We start from the raw sequence: 22451 nt of genomic DNA, 5'->3' as shown, positions 1-22451 counted from the left end.
AGTGTTATATGGCAATTTGAAAGCTGACACCCAAACTGATTTCTTGAGAAAAAAATATCAGAAAGAAAATAAATAACAAAACAAAATCATCTTAGGGAGATACTACAAAAACATTAACGCACAGAGGGTTTGAAAGGAAAACAATCTGAATAATAGACACATGATGATAAACTCTATGATTATTGATTTTTACTGGATAAGAAGAAGTAGAAGTTGCTGCAGCATATCATCTTTATATATCAATGCAGTGTGGTTTTTTTTTTTGAGGGGGCTGAAAAAATTTAAACTATCATGAGCAATGAAAAAATAGAACATAATTTTATCCTTAAAAGAAAACATCTTAAACTGAGCAATTGATGTACAAGAAATAGGAATTCACCTAAAATCCTGAAGGAATAAAAACTGGGGAAAATGAAGTGACTTTACATGAAGAAGAAAAAAACTGATAACATATATTATAGCCAACATATATGCAAATTAGATTTTATCATAATATTTGTAGAGTAATAGGTGTTGTGTTTTTAACTTACTATGTTAAAGGAATACTAATACTCTTCAGAGGACTATAGTTAGCTTTTTCAGGATGTCATGGGTGACTTTGAAAGAATATGAATCTTCAAAATTGCTCCTCCAATACCAGTGTTGGAGACAAACATTGAGTTTAATGAACCACAAATCTGGCTTCATTATCCAAAAGTATTACTAAAAATTCTAATTGTGTAAATGCTAGTCACTTTGAATTATCACCTGTAGTGGTTACGATCTAACATGTTTGAAGATGGGGAATTCACATTCCTTTTTATGAAATGAAATGGGAAATTACAATCTTCTGTTTGAGTTTTCTTTCACTTTAATTTATAATTGCCTCAACACTCTGTTTGGAGGACATTATCTCTATGTACAGATGCAAGAGCTTTGCAAACAGTGTAAGAGACTTTGCACTGTTATAGGCCTTTTTAATTTCACCAAGTCTTGCCATATTTTGCATGTTATTGTTCCTCCTGAATAGCTGGGGGAAACAACACTCATTTTCAGCATGTTTGCAGAGTAGTTAAGTGTTAGAGCTGAGCTTCGGAGTTAGGGCTAAGTTAAGAACAGAAGAGCACACCGTAAGATCTTCCTTTGTCTGGGGTCTGCTTTCATTCAGCTTCTAGTAAACCAACTGAATATAATAGGCTGTTAACTTTAACAACTTTTTCTGATGTGTGCATCTCTTCAGAACTTGAAATATTGCTCTGTGATATAAAGGATCTTCTGGTTTTTTTCCACTCTCAAAAGCCTCCAATCAATTGGTAATCGGAGATCCAGAAATGACAGTCACCTCATTAACATCATTCAGCTAGATGTGGCAGAATTTTAAGATTTGAACTTTTTCATGATGCCACATCCAACGCCATGCCTACTACACCAAGTTCTTTTACAGAAGGCATCCTACCGAAAAGGCAGGAGCTTTAGGCCGTCTACTTTCTATTAGTTTTTCCTGTCAATGGTTTTAAGAATCTGTCTTCAACTTGGTTTCTCCACTGCCTTTTATCAGTGACAAGTTCACCAACTCAAATTTTAGAGAGCTCTACAAAAAAAGATTTTCTATGACAAGGTCTTGACCATTAAATTTCTTTACTTTTCTTCTGACAAAATTTAAGTTTGTTAAGTTCCAGAATGTTGCACCAGGACTGTGGCTAAATAGAAGAGAATAATTTATATTTTTAAGCAATTATTTTCACTTTATTTTTAGGCAACATCAAGAGAAATGTTACATGAATACAGAAATTAAGAAAATTAAATATTAAACTGTTTTATTAATAATAAGCTTACTTAAAATTTTCATATATTATATATGCCTTGTCTATATTGTTGTGTTTGTTTCGAAGTAAGTGAATCCGCTTCAATTCCAGACCTTTGATAGGGAGACACAGGCCTTTCTTTGATACGGATCTTGAGGTGGGAGGATACAGGCCTTTAATCCAAATATTGAGGTGGGAAGACATACTTTTAATATGGACCACACTTCCTGGTGGAAGTCTGTATAAGGACACGGAAGGAGGAAGCGTTTACTCTTTGTCTGCCTCCTCTTACCTTGCTAGCCCCTCCGTTCCTTCACTGGCATTAAAACCTACTTCTTCAGGATTCTAGCACACACAGAAGACCAGCTGAGACATCCAGCCTGTGGGACTGAGAAACTCTAGATTCCTGGACTTTGTTTTCATAGCTAGCCAATGTTGAATTAGCTGGACTGCAGCCTGTAAGTCATTCCAAGAAATCATATATATTTATGATTTAATAAGAGAGATAGAGATAGAGAGAAAGAGAGAGAGAGAGATTCACTCCATACGTTCTGTGACTCTAAAGAACCCTGTCTAATACACCAAGTCAACTTATAAAATTGAGAGTTTAATTGGGATTATGGTTCCAGAAGCTTAAAGTTTATGATGGTGGAGTGAAGGCATGTTGGCCAGCAGGGGGAGCAGTGGGCTCAATAATCACATATTAATCCACAAACAAGAGGCAGAGGACACACATACATCAGGAACAGAGCTTTTGAAACCTCAGTGATTTTTCTAGTAACACAGCTCCTCTAAGAAGGCCACACCTTCTAATAATGTCCAAATAGTTCTCCCAGCTGGAGACCAAGTATTCAACCATGTGACCCTAGGGAGGAGAACAAAATTGGAGGACTTCATCTTTCTGATTTTAAAAACGTATTCCAGGCCTACAGTGATCAAGACAGTGTGGCAGAGGTTCATGATTCAACAAATGGAACTCAGAATCCAAAAATAAACCCTCATATTCTGGCCAACTGCTTTTGAAAGAATTTTAAGACAATTCAGTGAAGGAAAACAATTCCTTCAACAAATAGTGGGACAGCTGAATATCTACATTTAAAAGAATAAAGTCATATCCCTACCTCACACCACACATGAAAGCCAATTCAAAAGGGACCAAAAACCTAAACACAAGAGCTAAAACTACAAACATCTTAGAAGAAAACATTGGCCATTCTCATTAATACCACCACATTCCACTCTCAGACCCCCTTTAGGGTTATAGCTATAATATAATGAAAAATGCATTTTCAAATTCCAGAATTCCAAAGTCCCCATAGGTTTTCTGGATCAACACTATTTAAAAGTCCAAAGTTCAAACTCATTTCTGAGACACAAGATGGTCACTTAACTATAACACTTCTGTAATATATATTTTTTAAAATTACATAATTCCAACAAACAATGGCATAGAATATTAATTACCATTCTAAACAGAAGGAATTGGGTCACAGTGAGGATACACTATACCTACGCAGACCAACACCAAGCAGGTAATGTTCATAATTGCTATGGGTAGTACAGGATAGTGAACTTAGGATTTTTAATTAAAACTCAGTTATAAGATAGAGAACTCAAATATTGCAAAGATGTTAATAGTCACTGTCTTAGTTAGGTTTTCTATTGTTGTTAAGAGACACTATGACCACAGTAACTCTGACAAAATAAAAATATTTAATTGGGGTGGCTTACATTTTCAGAGGTTTAGTCCATTATCATCATGGTGTGACATGGTGGCATGCTTGCAGACATGGTGTTGGAGAAGTATCTGAGTAGCCTACATCTTGACTTGCAAGCAATAGGAAGCAGTCTGTCTCACAGGTCATGGTTTGAGCATATATGAGACCTCAAAGCCTGCTTCCACAGTAACATACTTCTTCCAACAGGACTAGACCTACTTCACCAAGGCCATACCTCCCAATAGTGCCACTCCATTTGTGGGCCATTTTCTTTCAAACCACTACAGTCACCATCTAGCCACCACCATCTTCCTGTAGATGAAACCTCTGGGACAGTCCATGTTTTCTGGAGAAATGTAGCCTCAGTCTATTAGTCTTCAATTCCAGTCATTATCACCTGTGGCCGGCTGTAGCAACTCCAGCTCAGGAGGACATTCGACAGTAGGCAGCCCATAATGCTGTGGGCTTCATCATACACAACAACATGGTTCTTGTCTCAATTTGCTGTTGATTCATAATGTGAGTGGACAATGTTTTCCACAAGTGTGGTATTGGAACCTTGGATTTGTCCTACCCCTGGAATTCAGCATAGAGCCAGTCAGAATTCTACAGTTCCTAACTATGTCACAGGTCCATGGATTTGAAAGGTGCCTGGGCCCACCCTGGCCACAGAGACAAGTTTATAGAAATAGATTAGTTACCCCTTTTAGGTGCTTCCTTCAGAAGTTACTAAAAAATAAACTAACTACAGATTTGGAACAAACTTGGGCTTGGATATGTGTCCTCCTGAAACAGTAACAACATAGCAACAATAGACGTAAAGCCAAGTCTAGACTTAGGGTGGAAGGCATTTAGTGTTGAAGGAGTATAAATAACCATAGGCTAAAAGAAAATGAGAGCACTATTTAGAGTTTGGTGAATACCAGGAACAAATAGAGCCATATTAAGAAGATTAGAAGAATTATATAATCCTTTGACACCCCAGAGATGACACACACCAGTAAGCAGCAACATTTATCAAGTAACCATAACCTGACCTAATGAGGACAAGGCAACAGAAAATAACCATCCTATCATCAGTACGATGAAAGAACTAATCATTCTATCATCAAAGCCTTAAATGAAGAATGTAAAGCAACTCTTTAAAGAAAAATTTACACTCTAAAGAACTCAGAGAAACAACTCATGTCTTGAGCAAAGAAACTTAGCAAAGAGATAAAAAGCAATTTTAAAAATTAACCAGATATCCTTTATCTGAAAAATATGCTAATAGAAATTTAAAATACAATAGAACACATAAGAGATAAAACATTAGGAAGAATAAGTAAGCTTAAGGACATTAAAACGCAACCAGAAGGGAAAAGAAGAAGAAGACAGAATTAGGAAGGAAGAAAGCTTATAGGCTTGCATTTTTAAGTTAGTTCCTATTTAAGTCTCATTTATCACATACCCTAAATAACTTATTTAGACACTTGTAACTTGCATAAGCTTTCCAGATTTCTTCCCCATTCTGGAAAAGCATCCAGACATCTTAATCTTTATATATGTCTTGCTTTATTAAAAATATTTTCATTTTCACATCCTAACATCTTACAGAATTTTTTAAATACCATAATAACATTTGTACAAGTTTACCAAGTACATTTAACATTTGTTGGAAAAATTTTTATGTTTCTGGGAGAATTTAACAATGCATATTCCCTCCTTAGAAGGTCTCAATTACAAATACAATTTTTGTTTTTAACCAAAGATCACCCTGGGGGAGCAATGAGTTTGTACAGCTTACTCACTTACAAGGGCAAGAGGAACTGAGAGGAGAATGGGTGACCTGAAAGCAGCCTTATTGGAAGGTTTACAGGCCATGGCAAGAAAATTCATTTTCTTTCCCTCCAGTCCCACCTTGAAATCTATCAAGTATTTTTGGTGAAACCCAATAAAAAATGGACTCAATGAATCCCTAAAATTTTTATTGAAAATATTGAGGTCAATTGCACCTTGTTGTTTTATTTTTTAATCTCTTTCATGATTTGTACAGTCCAGAGAAGAACTAACATAGACATGCCTTTGATTTTGAGAAAGCATAAGTACCAAATAAAGAGAATCAGCAAACACATAGCAAAACATTCTCCAATCTACAATTACAGCCTTCCTATAGTGAACTAGGAAGCCCTGTCGAAATTATTATACTGAAGTTAGTAGTTGAGAACGTTCCAGGCAGAAAGTCTTCTCAATGGATAAAAACCTCATAGGCATCTCTAGATCATGAGATGAATGATAACTTGTGCTGGAAATAGTTCACCCCTTAGCTAGCCTTAGGGTCACAATGCCTTTATCCATTGTTTTGTTGTTCTTCTCTTCCTTGTCACAAAGTCAGGGGTTAGTCTGACCCAGGACAAGTATTTTGGAAGACATGTTGAGATAAAAATGCTTGAATCTGAAGTAGAAGGGCTGAATCCAATCTTCAGATCCAGCTTCTCAATTAAACAGCACAGGGCAATTTGCCAATAGGTGTATATATAAAAGACATCTGCTCCTCTGTAAAACTGAATGCAATGGCTTACAATGGATAGGGAACATGCTGCTGAGTCCTGTGGCAATTGTCTGTCTAGACCCAAAGCACCTGGCCTCCTTATCACCCGAACAGAGGTGCCCAAATGTGTCTTACCTTCTGAGTCTAGCAATAGGAATAGGTACTGACAGGAGAGAGATAGCATTCTCTTTCCTTTTAGAGTACAATAAGAGACAGATCATTTGATTTTTAAAGGGTTGCCCTCTGGTTTCTTTAACCTTTGACAGCATTGGTGTGTGGCAATCTCTACTCATGATCAAGCTGACAGGGGTATGTATCCTTACCAGTGTCTAACCTGAGATTGATTCTGACAGGTCTTAGGGTGACCAACTGCTTTAAAACCTGTACTTACAGTCAGTGTGTGTGTGTGTGTGTGTGTGTGTGTGTGTGTGTGTGTGTGTGTGTGTGTGAAAATGGAAGTAGACAGCCTAACAAGTGTAACATGTACACTTGCTCCTCTACAAAACAAGGTTCTATCTTTTGTCCTTCCTTTGAGCAAGGGCAGCAAGGATATTCAGAGATCTAGGCCTTTGAACATTTAGGTCAGGGTGTTTCTCTGGGGATTCATTTTTCTATGGGCAAGGGATTTTTAGAGAGATTCTTTTTTTAAATTTGGTATCAGTGTTTGATAGCTCCATCCTGCAGGTTTTAGTGTGCTCTGGATGGCATTGTAGGTAAAAGAAAAGTTGGGTAAAAGGAATTTCACTGGATTTTTCCTGTCATTTACAGAAAAGATGAACAGGTAGAAAAATGTTTTTTCTTCCTAACTCCATGGATGTTTAACTTGCTATAATTTTTCAGGCAGCAAGCCATGGGGACCCTGAAAGTGGCACCCATCCCCCACCTGTAAAGCACAAAGGATTGGGAGAGACTGATGGAGGTTAGCCTAATTTTCTTTGAGTGTCTCAGGCCATCCGGAGACAGGCATCTCCTAGCAATGAAAGGGGAAGTTAGAAGACTCAAACAACCTAAGACTGGTTCCCAGTGTAGAACTGATTCAAGCTCATCCAAATTGGCAGTTGTGCTCCCTGCCGGTTTTCACTTACACCCATGATACCATTCTTGAAAGTATCTGAGTTCTCTTCTAATCTCATCATTGAGAGATATCAAGATGGGAAGCCTGGACACCAGTTAGTTCCCTCTTAACCTTGTCTATAGGACAGATCAAATTGAGAAGCATCTAGCCAAAGACATAAAACATTTCCTCTTTCATAATGGCTTAAGGTCCTGGTGTTTGAGTGATGTAAACTAAAAAAACCTCTTGTCCCATACAGATGGAAGTGGGACCTCAAAACATCACAAGTAGCAGCGGGGACAAATGATAGCTAATGAGAAAATACCGGGCCCTTAGCCTGAAATAAATTTTGAGAATTTCAAACATATCAAGGGGGAGAGGAAAGGTACTCTCCTTTCCTGTTGTTCCTGATGAAATAAAAAAGAAGCTGCTCTGCTAGTCTCCCTAGTCCGGTGGTCATTTTCTTAATCTGTAAAGCCATACTACATTTTTTTAAATCCAGATAGAGAGGCAAACATGAAAAGCACTCATGGCAACTCCCTGTTATTTAAAGAGGGCTGTCTAGATTGGGAAAGCCTCCTTGCAATCTACCACATGTGCACTCAGTTCAAATAGCTGTGGTCCAAAGAATACTACACACAGAAAGCAACTGGAGCACAAACCAACTCAACGGCACAAACAAAACCAAAAGAACCAAGAAAGGGGGGGGCACGTTGGAGTCTTTCTTTCTTCCCTAAACTGTCTCCATGACTTTGACTGAAAGGTGAAAGCAAAGGCAAGAGAGTGCAAAGCACCATGGGGCAGAAAAGCAGACAAAGTGTGAAGCAAAGGAGTCGAGCTGGAGAAAGAACATTGTATCTCACTAAGAAAAGGAGCCTGGAGCGATGAGCAGCCATTGCAGGCACTAAGGCCCAGCAGAAGCTACATCTCCAATCTTTTATCCATGGTGACCTCCTGCCTTGGCTGTAGCAGTTGTCTGCTGGCAGCAGCCTGTCTAGCACCTGACAATTTATCCTTTACATCCCCATGGTGGGGGGTGTTTTACAAATACTCAGCCCTGGGCTGCCAAAAACCTCAGAGTGCTAACTCCCTATGTTAATAAATCAGGGTTGGAGGCATATAGCCAGGAAATATCTTAAGTAACCTGTAGAAGTAAACACATGATCTAAAATAACAGTTCAAATGTAAAGTAAAACAAAAATCTAAAAAAAAAAAAAAATCCCTGCAAGTCTGGTATTTTCACCTTAGTCTAATGTAAAAAGGGTTGCAGTGATCCAAAGCTCTGTGGAACTGGGAAGTAAATGCTGTCATTTGATTTATTTCATGTGGTTTTATTAACCAAGATGGCAGAGAAGTCACATAGCTTTTGCCCTTTGTAAGCTATCATTAGCTAAGATGGTGGCCATGTCATGTGGTTGCCTCCATCAGAAAGAGGCTACCAGCCAAAATGGCAGCAAACCTACATTCTGTTCATGGTGAGTTAGCTCCATAGTGTAGCTGGAGTTTCCTCCAGTCCTGCCTGGCCCATGGTCAGGACAAATCTCTCTCACCCGCCAGTCCCACAGCCACTCAGACCCAACCAAGTAAACACAGAGACTTATATTGCTTACAAACTGTGTGGCCATGGCAGGCTTCTTGTAATCTACTTCTTATATCTTAAATTAACCCATATCTATTAGTATATAAGTTGCCACGTGGTTCATGGCTTACTGGTACCTTACATCTCGCTTTTCATGGCGGCGGCTGGCAGCGTCTTTCTGACTCAGCCTTCTACCTCCCAAAATTCTCCTCTCTCCTTGTCCCACCTATACTTCCTGCCTGGTACTGGCCAATCAGTGTTTTATTTATTAACCAATCAGAGCAACACATTTAACATACAGAGCATCCCAGAGCACCATAGTAAACTGAACCCATGCCCCATCAGGGTACAGACCCTGTGGAATCCACACATCTCACAGATTAAATGCTGGCCAGTACATCTATTCTCTATAATGAATGAAAGAACAAAATCTTCAGTTAGGCTGGTAGGCATAGAGGAGAGAGTACCTATAGCCTCAGCAGATAGGACCTAAATATCACAGTAAAGAAACAGAGGGGGGAATTCTATGATCTCAGATCAAGGAAGCAGAGATAATGCGTAGCTGTTAGAGTAGCTGGAATCAGTGTGAGGTCTCTCTCAGATAGCTTCTAGCAAGGAGGGAGAAGAAATTTAGCCATCATACAAATTCTAGTTCAGAACAATAGCAGTCCTATCTCTTTCTCAGGGTTACACAGGAGATAGGGAAGGATGAAAGATGTAAGCCTTCAGTAAATTAAAAACATTTTGTCTGTCTCCAGCTGAAGGGTGACTTCCCAAATCACCTTAAAGAATAGCCCTCCTTTCAGCACCTGGTTCAGTGTGAGGTAACATCTCTGTGGAGCCAGGCCTCAGGTTAAGAGTGGAGTCTTAGTCTCTATTCATAGGTTTCTAGTCACCAAATAGCCTAATTTGCTCCCTAAGATACATAAACATTAGTATTAGAAGAAGAAACATGTAAGGGGGGCTGTCTTAGAAAGAAGAAACTAAAGTTACTAGCACTGTTTCAGGGTGAGGGAAGGGTGTTAGCAACTAACAGTCATACCTTTCTATCCTTTTCAGGTTTGGCATGGTTTATACTCAGCTTGATGATTCCTTGGTACTCAGAGGAGAGATAATGTCCCAAAAATATCACTATCTCAGAGTCTTGATTGGGTTCATTTTCTCTTCTAATTAGAATTAAAAGACAGGAAAAATCCTGAACATAACAGGTAGCCATGGGGAATTCTCAGACACAGACAGAATCAGACCTTAAAGAAAGGTTTTTATTAGGAGTGAAGAAATACACACAGCAAAGAAACATCCACTGCAAAGCATAGGAGGAACTTGGGAAGCTGTGTGTGCAAATGCTATGAATCACCATCATCCTAGTCAGATGAGTACTGTGCTATATGTAAGGTAAATGTGCAGTAACAGTGACTCAGAATTAATGGATAGCAAAACTTGTTTTTTCTTCCATATGCCTTACTGTAATGAGGGAAAACAAAGGAATTCTGTGTCGTCACATTGCTTATGAAGGGAGTTTAAAGGCACTCAGGCATGAGGCTGTGCTTCTTTAATGCACGATGATCTCAGATTCTATATTTCACTTCTTTCCCCTCTCACTGTGATCTTGTCTGTGGTCTGATACCATGCTATAGACATTGAAAATGTCGATTGCTAGAGTGAAGAAAGATGTTTCTGTATCTTGTGAAAAGTCTCAAAGAATCCTGTATCCAGAATAGCAATTATATTTTTGACAAAGTGGAGCTGCATCAATGTCTCTCTGTTAACTGCTGTGAAAGAGTTATGAATTTGATTATCAAATAAATATTATGTTGGATGATGGCATATGTACAGAACAACAGAAAATTAGATTTTTCTCTTTGAGCCATTATTTCATTATTTCACTACATATCCCAAGCTATTCTTAGGTTCTCTGGGCATCCCAGACTAGCATCAGATTCCAAACACTCCTACCTCAGCCTTCTGAGTTTTGGGGAAAGCACAGAACAGTCCATTGTAAAACCATACAAGTGAGGGGGAAAAAAAGACTACCATTTTTCTAGATGCCTCCCTTGAGACACATTGCATTCATTATCCCCCTAAAGGCATTGTTATTTCCACAATTATAGATCATTTTTTTCTGTCATTGATTTTGTAAAAATGGATTAAACTACCCACATGCATCTGTAGCTAGGGTCTCTCAGTAGATAAGCTTGTGTGATATATCTAAATTATGGCATGTTTCCAGTAGTTCATTATTTTACATTGCTCTAGACTACAATCTTAAGAATATCCTTTCCACTGTAAATGAACGTGTAATTTGTCTCCACTGTGTACTTTTTACTAACAGTGCATATTATAACATTCAATTGTACATATTTGTACATGTGTGTTGTTTCTCTTGTATATGTAAGTCTAGAAATCAAGCTATCAGCTCATAAAAAGTTTGCAAATGTCCAAATTTAAATACATTTTCAACTAATTTTGCAAAATGTGACATTTCGCACGGTCATAAAATTGAAGATTGCTGCAGGGCATGATGACACACATACATGATGGGCAGAGGCACGGGGATGAAGGAATTCAGGACAGTCTCAGCTATATAGTGAGTTCAAAGCTAATCCAAACTACACAAATAGAAGCTGTCATGAAAAGCCCAGCGCTGAGAATGTAGCTAGGTGTCGGAGCATGTGTACAGATGGCCCTCTGGCACCAAGCACTCAAGAGTGGGCAGGTGAAGATCGTATTTTGCATTCCTACCTATCTTTGACTGTTTTTTAGACTGTGGTTCATATAGTGGTTGCTCCTTTATTTCTATAACTAATAATGGGAAAGATTCACTCATCTATTTATTGGCCATTTCACATTTACTGTTACTGTTGCTTACTTGGCTCTTCTTCACATGCTTTCAGATGGTCTATGACTAACTTTCTGACACATAACTGTTTCTTGCATTTTCTGTTTGCCCAGACTCTGTTACATTAAGTTTGGATATATTTTCTCCCACTCTATGGCTCCTATTTTCTTTTCCTCATGAAAGAAATCGTGCATTTAACATAAACTCTTGGCATCTAGTAAATGTGTAGAATTAATTAATAAATTATGGGACATGATCTTTATTAAAATATTTCATCAAGCCTGATTATGCTTATAACCCAGCACTCAGGAAGTGAGGTTGTGTGAAGATTTAGAAGTTCAAGGTCATTGTCATCTACATACCAAGTTTGGTGCCTATCTGAGATTGAAGCCATATCTCAAAAACACGGCAAAACACAAAGTCCTCTTATAGTCTGAGAACTGCATGGCTAAAGAAATACACATGAAACCATAAAAAAGGATATAATTTAGAAATCATTTTAATTTTTTAAATAGTCCTTACTGTACTTGATATTTTAATGATGTCAGAAAAATTATAATTTATTAGAAATTCCTATTGTCAAGCTTATCACATTGTAACATATATCACTTCTAAGGATGAAATAATAAAAGAAAATCTAAGACATTAGATGCCCCTTTAAAGACTAGCCTTTAACAGTGGCACAAACAAGTGAGCCTGCAAAGATTTCACTAATGTAGTCAACCACTGACATCTATTGGCAAAACTAAGCTATACAAGGTTGGGTAATGTAAAAAACAGACAGGATTTTTTTTTTAATTATCTTAGTTTAAATGTTATATTGACTTAAAGGTGGCGTTTAGCGACAGTTTAGGTTAAGTAAGACCCCGATTGTTTGAAACAGAACCCCAAATATCGAAGAGAAGTGCTTAAAGTTGAGCAGATAACCTTGTTTGTCTTCAGATCAAGAGTACAGTCAGAAATAAGAACAACATTTGTTATGAGAAGAAGATATGGATTTAACAGGACAGATAGGCTAAGCACAGCAAATGCATACTGCTGTCAATTTTTAAGAGAAAGGAATAAAAAAAAAACAATACTTTTCAAGCCAATCAAATCACCAAGGTTTTCATTTGGTGTATATTCATGAGCTCTCATTCACATTCAAACTCCTTCCCAAAGATTTTTCTCTCATCAAGTATGATTTCCTTGACTTTTATCCTGATTGTTCCCAGGAATCGATCTCTTCAAGATACCAGTGCACTATATGCTGGCTTTACGCTAGCAAGCTTCTGTTGGAATAATTCACTCACACTTTCAATAATGATTTTAAATATTAGATGCTATAAACAGTATGATGCATTATAACATAAAAGTAATCAACTCATACTGAAATCCCAGCTTACCTACAACTTAAGAGAAAATAATAGAAAACATGAAATAAATGATAGAGTGGATCAGCACAGGGCAGTGTTATTGGTAGATAAAATAAAGTTGTAAAGAGGATAGAGACAATTAGAAATAAGGGCTGCATAATGTCAGCAGTGACAAATTTCCTGGTCCTATTAATTCTTCTTTGACACTGAAATGAATCAGGAGAGAGACTAAGCCACGAGAATGGCCATAGAAAGGGGATTCTGGAGGAGGGAGAAGCAAGTGTAGAGATGGCAAAGAGTGGGGACTTTTGGAAAGTTAAACAAGCCAACAAACCTATGTTATTGGGACAGAACAAACATTCTGTTTACAGGAGACAATACCAGAGAAGAGACGAAGGACAGATTCTACAGGGTTGTGTGTTCCCTAGAGTATATGCTTTAATTGTGAGTGAAGAAGGAAGTCATGTTTTCCAAGTTTTCAGTGTGGTAACTGACTCTATATAAGGGCAAAAATAAATGTACAAAGAGGTCTCAAAAATACCCGTGCAACCCAGTGGAGGCATGACTTAGGTTGGAATTAATATGGTGGGGATTAATATGACAGAGGAAAGATAACACGATGAATATCTCTTCAAAATAAAGTTATGAATAATTGGGTAACTGAAATAAAGAAGCATGAGAAAGATAAGAAAGAGCTAGAGAGCTATAAGAAAAGCCTATAAACAAAGCTAAAAATTAATTCTCTCTCTTGTTCTCCTCTCCTTGCCTCCCTTCTTCTCTTCCTCCTCCACGTCTAGAAAAACAGCCAAAACAAAGCAAATGGAAACCACCACCAACAAAATTCTAATGGGTAGCCAGGTATTATCATTTATTTTCACTTAAGTATAGTTTGATGAATGATTCTGACAAAATTCTAAACTCAAGAGCATGAAATTCCTGCTTCCATACTATTTATATGACCAGAATTACTACAAATGAGAAATATTGTTAACTTTCTAAGTGTATTTCAGTTGCATAACAAAACTCTGCTTCATTTATCATAACACTATAAAATTGAATTATGCTCTGTGATCATCTAATAAGTACGTTCCCCAAAGTTTCTCCCTCAGGTCAAAGGGCTCCTTCACTTATTAGATGCATGTACCATTTAACTATGAAATTCTAATTGATAGAACTACTTAGTAACAACATAATAGTGTAAGCTAATGAGCCCATCAATACCATCGTCAGATTTGGATCCTGCATGAAGGAATACAGACCTTCAGCGGAAGGACTTTTCACTGGGGTTTGCAATGCGGTTATTTGGTTTGTTTCAAACGCATTCTGCTGGCCAAGTTACCTGTGAGCCGCCTCTGCGTCAATTATGAGCTCCAGATTTATAATCAGCAGCTCCACGTGAGACACTGTGGGTGGCACCCTCTCATTTCCGTGTCTTCCCTCCGATGCTGTTTATTCATGGGAAATGGGTCATAAATCCCTTTGAACAGTTATCCATTATGTGCAGACGTGTGTGGAGCAGTACTCCAGCAAATTGCATCCTGGAAACACCGCCCTGAACTGTTTGGAAAGAATCATTTTTATCCAAACATCCCTTCTGTTTGTTGTTTGTTGTGGGGCAGGCCCAAAGATTGAAACCCCAACTCCTGCCTGCCTGAGAAGCAAGCAACCTAGCCCTGAACTTCACCCCCAGCCCTTCAAAATGACTGCTTACTTACTGTCGCTACTATATTATTTGCTGCATATTTCGTTTCTCAGACATCGCAAATTCAGTTTGGTCTTCTTGTCCACGATAATATTTAAATTTTATATGCTAAAATTAGTTACTTTGCAGAAATAACGCACCTCAGAAGAAAACTAATTTTACGAAGTAAGAAAAATATTGATAACTGTGTTTAAAACTCTCTCTCTCTCTCTCTCTCTCTCTCTCTCTCTCTCTCTCTCTCTCTCTCTCTCTCTCTCTCTCTGTGTGTGTGTGTGTGTGTGTGTGTGTGTGTGTGTGTGTGTGTGTATGTGTGTACACATAAGCTCCTGAGGAGCTTTAACATTACCTCACTTTCACTTTCTTGTTTCTAACTTCCATTTTCAATATCCTTTGCTTCTCACTGGATTGTGAATGTGCCCTTTCCCTCTGTCTGAAAATCTTTCAACCTTCACCATTCATTCTAAGAATCAGCAATACGTTATGTTTTTTATAGAACCTTTCTTCCAGGGAACAGAGAGTGTTTCATATATATTACCACATTCATCCTTAAAATTTCCCTCACAACACCCATAGCCCTGACTGAAGTATGCCTCCATCGAAACCTCCAGCCATATCTTTAGTTCTTCTTTCCTTGGCTGCCTTCTCTATAAACTCTGTAAATCAGTTTCAAAACCCAGTGTCTGGAGAAAATATGCATAATTCTATCACTCGGGTGACCTTTCTTCTGAACCCTGTGCTGAGAATTCACCATCTCTGTTTCAAGGCTTTGCCTGTTCACATGGCAAGCATTAGGTTACTAAGTTTTTTTTGCCAATTTTCTGTTAGTTTCCTTCAATATAGTGAAATAATCTCACTTTATAACACACTGTGACTGTCTCCTTTTTTCAACCATGTCACTTGTGTTATTTTAATTTATATTTATATCACTCTGTAGTTTATTTTTCACTAGTAAGTAAAGTCATATCCTAAATTCTATTTGACTCTCATGTTCATCATTTTCCCCGAATTTTTTATTTCCATTTATTTATTTATTTATCCATTTACTTTACCTCCCGGTTGCAGTTTTCCCTCCCTCCTCTCCTCCACCTCCAGCCCTCTGTTCCCAGCCCTTCCATTTCTGTGTAGAAAAGGGCAGGTCTCCCACAGGTATCAACCAAACATAGCATATCAAGTTGCAGTAAGACTAAGTACCTCCAGCTATGTCAAGAATGGGCAACATGACCCAGCATCAGGAGTAGGGTACCAAAAGCCAGTAAAAGAGTCTGGAGACAGCCCTGTTCGCACTGTTAGGAGTCCCACAAGAGGACCAAGCTACATAACTGTAACGTATATGCTGAGTGCCTAGGTCAGTCCTTATATTCATTGTGATTTTGTATTTTAAAATATGCTTCTCCCAGTAGGGATAGGTAACATTTGCTTGTTTTTACCACATGGCAATCTGTTTGGAAAATATGTAAATGGACTGCTGAATTTACTCCTCACTACACACATAAGAGCTCCAGTCTTCTGCCTGTATATTAAAGACAATGTGAAGGTCTCCCAAGATAGAATAACTAGACAGACAAAGGACATACATGCTGAGTGGTTAAACATTGCTTTGCATTGAAGTGCATCCATATTTGATACTCTGTTTTCTCTAAGCAATTACTGTACATTAAAAGGTTAAAGAAAACAATGTAAGGTTTTGTTTTGTTTTTTTAACAGAGTTGATCAATTATCTATAAAATTGTTGTACTATATCTGGGGACTAAATTCCAAGTTGAAAGTGGATTGGAAATTTAGACTAAAATCTGGCTACTTCGACAAAAGTATCAATATTCAAATGTAGTTCTTTGAGATGCAAAACTAAATCATGCTCTTTAATCTCACTTCAAACAATTAAAATTTTCCCTTATAACTGAGGACTATACCTAGAGTCTCACACTTCAGTGGTAAGGTATTTAATCAATACTACCACTGAAAATACCCTACCACTGAAGTACATGCCTAGTCCTTTTCTATTTTTTTTTAATGGGAACTCACTAATTTCCCAGGCAGTCTTGAACTTGTGAAATTACTGTTTCAGCCTCTCAAGCCCCTGGGATTACAGGCCAGCAGCACCAAATCCTGAACATTACTCATCAATACGCATTTCTACGTGTGTGTGTGTGTGTGTGTGTGTGTGTGTGTGTGTGTGTGTGTGTGTGTGTGTGTTCATTTCATGTGTGTGTGTGTAAGAAGAGAGCACAGGTGTGTATAGGTTGGAGACCAGCATTGGGCATCTTCTTTAACCTCTCTCCACCACAGATTTTGAGACCACATCTCTCACTGGACCTGGACTCATCAATTTGGCTTGACTGACTGGCAAGAAAGACCTAGTGATCTTTCTGTCTGCACCCACTCAGCACTAGAGTATAGGAGTCCACCTCGGGGACCTCTGTACTTTTTGTGTGGTTGGTAGGGATCCAACCTCTGGTCCTCATATTTGCCTATCAAATGCTTTGCCATCCAAGGCATTTTACTAACCCCTGGCTATGTACTTTTACTAAGAACACAAAACTGTTAGAACTTAAAAAGAAACCTTATTCTAGATTTGCTTGATTACTACATTTTTTATTACATTTATTGATTTGTTCATCCATATAGAGGCAAGAGGACAGCTTGCTAAAGTCAGATCTCTTGTTCCCAGGCATTAAAACTGAGGTAGGTTATCGGGTGTAGAAGCAAGTGTCTTTACCAAGTGAGCCATCTCGCCACTTTATCAGCTGGTTTGCTCCTTTTTAACCCATGCCTTAAAGAATCTATATTGATTTGGTTTGGTTTATCCCCAGTTCTTCAGTAGAGCAGTCATTAAAGATGATCACGCTATAGTAGCTGGCATATTGATATTTAAAAAAAAAAAACTTCAAATGACCTCAGTAACTACTACGATTCTATTTCATATTTCAAGTATCTCCTGTTACTCTAAATCTTTTTAAATACTTTGACAATTTTCTCCAATGTCTTCTCTTGATAAGGATGTTCTTTATATACCAAAAGCTTCTAAGTATTTTAAGTGTCCTCCAGGTGCACTTTGAATGAATGAAACTAAAGAATAAGGTATGCAGATGTAAAATGAAAGATGAATTTCCCATGCAAACATTTAGACCATATAAAGCCATGCAAATACAGCCTTCAGAAGGAAAAAGTTTGTCATTACATTTTTGTCAAATTGATCTCTTTCATCAGAGTACAATTGCAAAATAAAGATTTACATTTTTTTGACTGAAAAAGAATTTACATATCACAGAGTAAGTGACTTCACAGTGTGAAGATTTCAGGACACATATTCAGGCAGTAACTCATTAAAAAAAGAGACCAGAAGAGTTGGGGTAATGGGTGGATTTGATTTATTACAACCTGATAGAAACACCACCAAAATCCTTCAAACTAAAATGTAAATATCTTGAGCATGGAATGGATTCAGTGGTGTTCAGAAATTAAACTAAAGAATAATGTGGTTATTCAAAGATTGTTTCGAAAATAAATATGTATATTTGGTAGGGAGCTTGTTAGTATAGAAAAGTTACTGATTTGGAAAGGAACCAATTGAAGAAGCAGGGATCCTCATATCTTCCTCGAGACCTAGGACCACCTCAAGGGAACAAGAAGTGGCTTCCACGGCAGCACATTTGTGTGAGTATAAAACAATTTAAACTGTGTTAGAAAAATGAATTTAGCTCAAAGAGGAAACTGATGACATTTAAAGATAAAAGTTCCAGATATTAGATCATATTCATCAAACTCAGCAAGATGAGAATCATAAAATGAAAAACTTTTACTAGCTAATCATTTGGTAACAAATAATAGAATGTCCCAGATTGTCAGAGCCCTGACACTCTGCCAAACAGTTTGATTCAAATTTGAAAAGGAAAGTTGAATAGAAAGGATATCAGACTTCACAGAAGGAAAGAAGAGACAAGATACAGAATGGTAGAACCCAGAGAATGGTAGAGCAAGGATAAAAGGAAAATAGCATAATTTTCCCTTTATTTTTCCAAGAAAAAAAAAGCATAGAATAAGTAATTAAGAACATTGGAAAATAATTGCCAAACTCCAAAATAATAAGTTAATTTTTTTAAAATGTGGAAAAGGGGTTATAGATAGCATATAGTACACACAATGTGAAATCTTATATAGTTATTTTTTTTGCAACTTAATTGACTTAGGCCATGCAATCTCTAGTTTATAAAAGTAGTCCATATATGTCTAATTCTGAACTTAATAAAGTTTTGATAGTCAATAAATGCACTCCTGGCTCAAGATAAAATGGTTCTCATATCTGTGTCTCTACCTCAATGTGTTACATCAATACTTATGTGATCACAATTACATTGAGAAGTTTGTATCATGTGCCAAATTTCTGACAGCTCTTTTGATCTCTTTCTAACATTTGTTATATTCTAAAATAATAAGTTTTAATATATCTACCACTTAAGGTCTGTTTTTAGGAAATTAATAGAAAATATTAAATATTGCATTATCTTAAAAAGAAACCTAAGTCAATAATCCTAGAAATATCAATTATGCATTCAGATATGCTGAAGGGATACTACAATTGTCTATATGATTTGAAAATAAATCAAGCAGCCACGGAATTCACAGAGTAACAGTATTAATTACTTCCGCTAATTGCTTCTGAGCAACTGGGAAAGGAGTAAAACTTAAACCTTGGTCTGCTAAGGGACATCACAAGCTCTTATCCCATCAGCCCGCTTAAGATTTCCTATCTCCTGAGGTGAAGCTATGGCCCTCCCAGAGCAACAGAGTCAGTCAAAACTTTTGTGTGGAGGCTGTTTTTTATTTTGGCTGTGCCATGATATTGTCTCTCCTAAGACTTTTTTTCTAGCAGAAACACGGGGATAAAGGTGTGACTTAAAGAAACACTCCTAAGTCAAGTATAATTTAGTTCCTAATGAAGCTATTTTTCTATAGGTAATTTCTTTCGAAGGTCATTCCAGTGCCTTAACAGAAATGGCTTCATCACTGTTCACACTCGAGAAAAAGATTGCCTATTAAAAAAGTAAGACTTTTTTATTTAATACTGTTTTGAAAAAGTAACTCATTAAAGAACTACTAAGAGTTTTAAATTGACGGGCGGTGGTGGCACACACCTTTAATCCCAGCACTCGGGAGGCAGAGGCAGGCGGATCTCTGTGAGTTCGAGGCCAGCCTGGGCTACCAAGTGAGTTCCAGGAAAGGCGCAAAGCTACACAGAGAAACCCTGTCTGGAAAAACCAAAAAAAAAAATTTTAAATAATTCTATTTCATCATCATAAACAACAACTATCTCTTGACCTTCACACTTTAGAGTAAACTAAGCCCAGCAGTAAAGTTTTGGGCTGTCATGGAATCCATCTGTAACAAAACAACAAAAGAGAGGCAGAGTCAAACAACTTCTGGAGTGAAATAAACTTTTAAATATGACAACTCATTTCAACTTTATCAATGTAGTTTCAAATCATTTTTCTAGAAAAAATTAACTTCTATATAAAATAAAATATAAAATGTGTATTTCTACTTTTTCTTCCATTAGTTATTTTTTTAAAAAAGAAAATAAACATACAAAATTAATATTAGAGCAAGGCTGAGCATAGAATTCTTGCTAAGACTAGGGATACAGTTCCAGTTAGATTCACACCTGTGTAATGAAGCAGTCTTGCTTATTTATTTAATCATGTTCATGAAAATGAAAAATTGTGATTTAGTAACAAAAGAAGAATCTGAGGCCAGCCAATTTTTAAGTACATGCTTGATTCTGATTCTGCCACGGTTTTCACTCATGACCAGCCATTTCTTTTTTTCTGATTTGTTAGTTAGGTGTTACAGGGCACTTAGCTGGGTAAATTCAATTATTAGAAACAAAATTCTGCTACAGTGCATCATGGCGAGTTGACATTTTCTAACTGATGTTTCTCTTGCCACTTCAGTTTTGATCAGAATTTTTATCCTTTCACTCCATATTTTGTAGATTAGTATGAGACTAACAGAATTTATATTTGTTTTAGTCACTGAATTATTCTTCTTAAACTGTAGACAAAAGTCAAATTTGAAGCTAGTATGGTTGTTTCAGATCATACCACTGGGAATATATATATAAAACATTTCCTGTGTTCATGGCTACCAAATCTGAGCTATACCATGTAGAAGCTGAGAGAGTGATAGAATTGGTCAGCAAACCCCCAGGCTTCTAATTGTTCTAATTGTTGTTGTATAGTTACAGTAAGATTATTCCACTGCCCATGCCTTCTACAGAAGTGGTGATAAGAGGGATCTAAAGGGATCTGTTTACTTTAGTTGCTGGGATATAAAATTGTACAGATAAACAAAATATAAGGAAGGCACACTCAGTAAAGTATAATATAAGACAAATACAGGAACATGGGTAAAGCATTGTCAAATATGCAAGGGTGGTTGAAATACATTAAGGAAACACAATGAAGTTTTCTACATGATGCCACCTATTTAAATTAGTCTATGAGTGAATGAATAATAACAAAACACATTTTACAAAAATATATGCATACACAACGCTCTGCATTACAATTGTGTCATGGGAAGCTGAGATTCAGAGTACCTCATCTTGAAGAAACTCAGAAAACAAAAATTTAAATGGAACTTAGTATAGAAGACAATGAGTTGTACATCTCCATGACTTTTGCATTAGAAAACACATGTGTTCTAACAGAGATACTGAAAGATGGGTTCAAGACACTTTGGAACATGATTTTTATGATGTAATATATTGTTCTTTTAATTTTCTGTATTTCTATTAGCATTTCCAGAATACAATGAAAATAACAAATAACCTGAGAGGCAAGAAGACAAGTTTAGAATTAGCTAACTGAATGAAAATACTCGATTTCCTTTTCAATTTAACTGACTTTAATCATTTGTATTTTTTGAATCTAGAAAGCAAAAAAACATAAAGACTAATTATAACGCTTAAGAATTTACAAAGATTTTAATCTCCATGTCATTTATAAAGCCTCAATTAGCATATTTTCAAAGAATAGACTGTAATATTAACATGACTACCTCTAATTCACCTAATAAAATATGTTTTGAAGTTGAATTCACATACTAATTCAGAAAGATCCTAATATTTAAATTCTAAAGCAAAAACTTCACATCTTTAAAATACATATTTTAATACTTATTAATAAAATCAAGTCTATATTCATGCTAAAATTACCTTGTGGTGTTACAGCTCCATTTTTTCCTCTCCTACTTCTTTGGAAGATAAAAGAACAATATACCTTGATTTTCCAAGAGAAATAAACTCTTTGAAACTGTCCATCAACTAATAAAACCACCAATTTAATTACTTTTCCATTCTTGAGACTATAAAATGATCTAATTTATAACTGGTATTATGACAAGGACCTAATAAACTTATAATGACTTGACATTATGGCTGAATTTCCATTGGAAGTAGAGGGAAGGTTTATGACTTGGGGAATTTCTTATCCCAAGGCACATTGATGAAATGGAACTCATGTAAAATCCTCCCTGTCCTTGCTGTTTTCTAATTATAACTTCAGGTACTAAACACACACAAAAAATAAAACCTAAAAACAAATAACTGCGGGAGTTATTAGCACTTTATAAAAAAATCAAGTGCTTATTGATTTTATGTCTTTTAAAGTGCTTTTACATAAAATATTTGCATACTCATATATTATAAGAACATGATGATAAGTAATAAACTTATTAGTTGGATGTACAGCAGTATAAATCAAACTAATTTCTAATGAATCCTATACAAACATGCTTTTGTAAAATAACAAGAGCCCTGATCTGATAATTAGCATTTGGAATGTAAATCTTTCATTTCTAATACTTAAGCATTTTTTTTATTTCACACTATAT

This window comes from Peromyscus maniculatus, chromosome 11, assembly GCF_049852395.1.
Source record: "Peromyscus maniculatus bairdii isolate BWxNUB_F1_BW_parent chromosome 11, HU_Pman_BW_mat_3.1, whole genome shotgun sequence".
Taxonomy (NCBI): domain Eukaryota; kingdom Metazoa; phylum Chordata; class Mammalia; order Rodentia; family Cricetidae; genus Peromyscus; species Peromyscus maniculatus.
The sequence above is the reverse complement of the archived record's forward strand: the minus strand, read 5'-3'. Positions refer to the sequence as shown.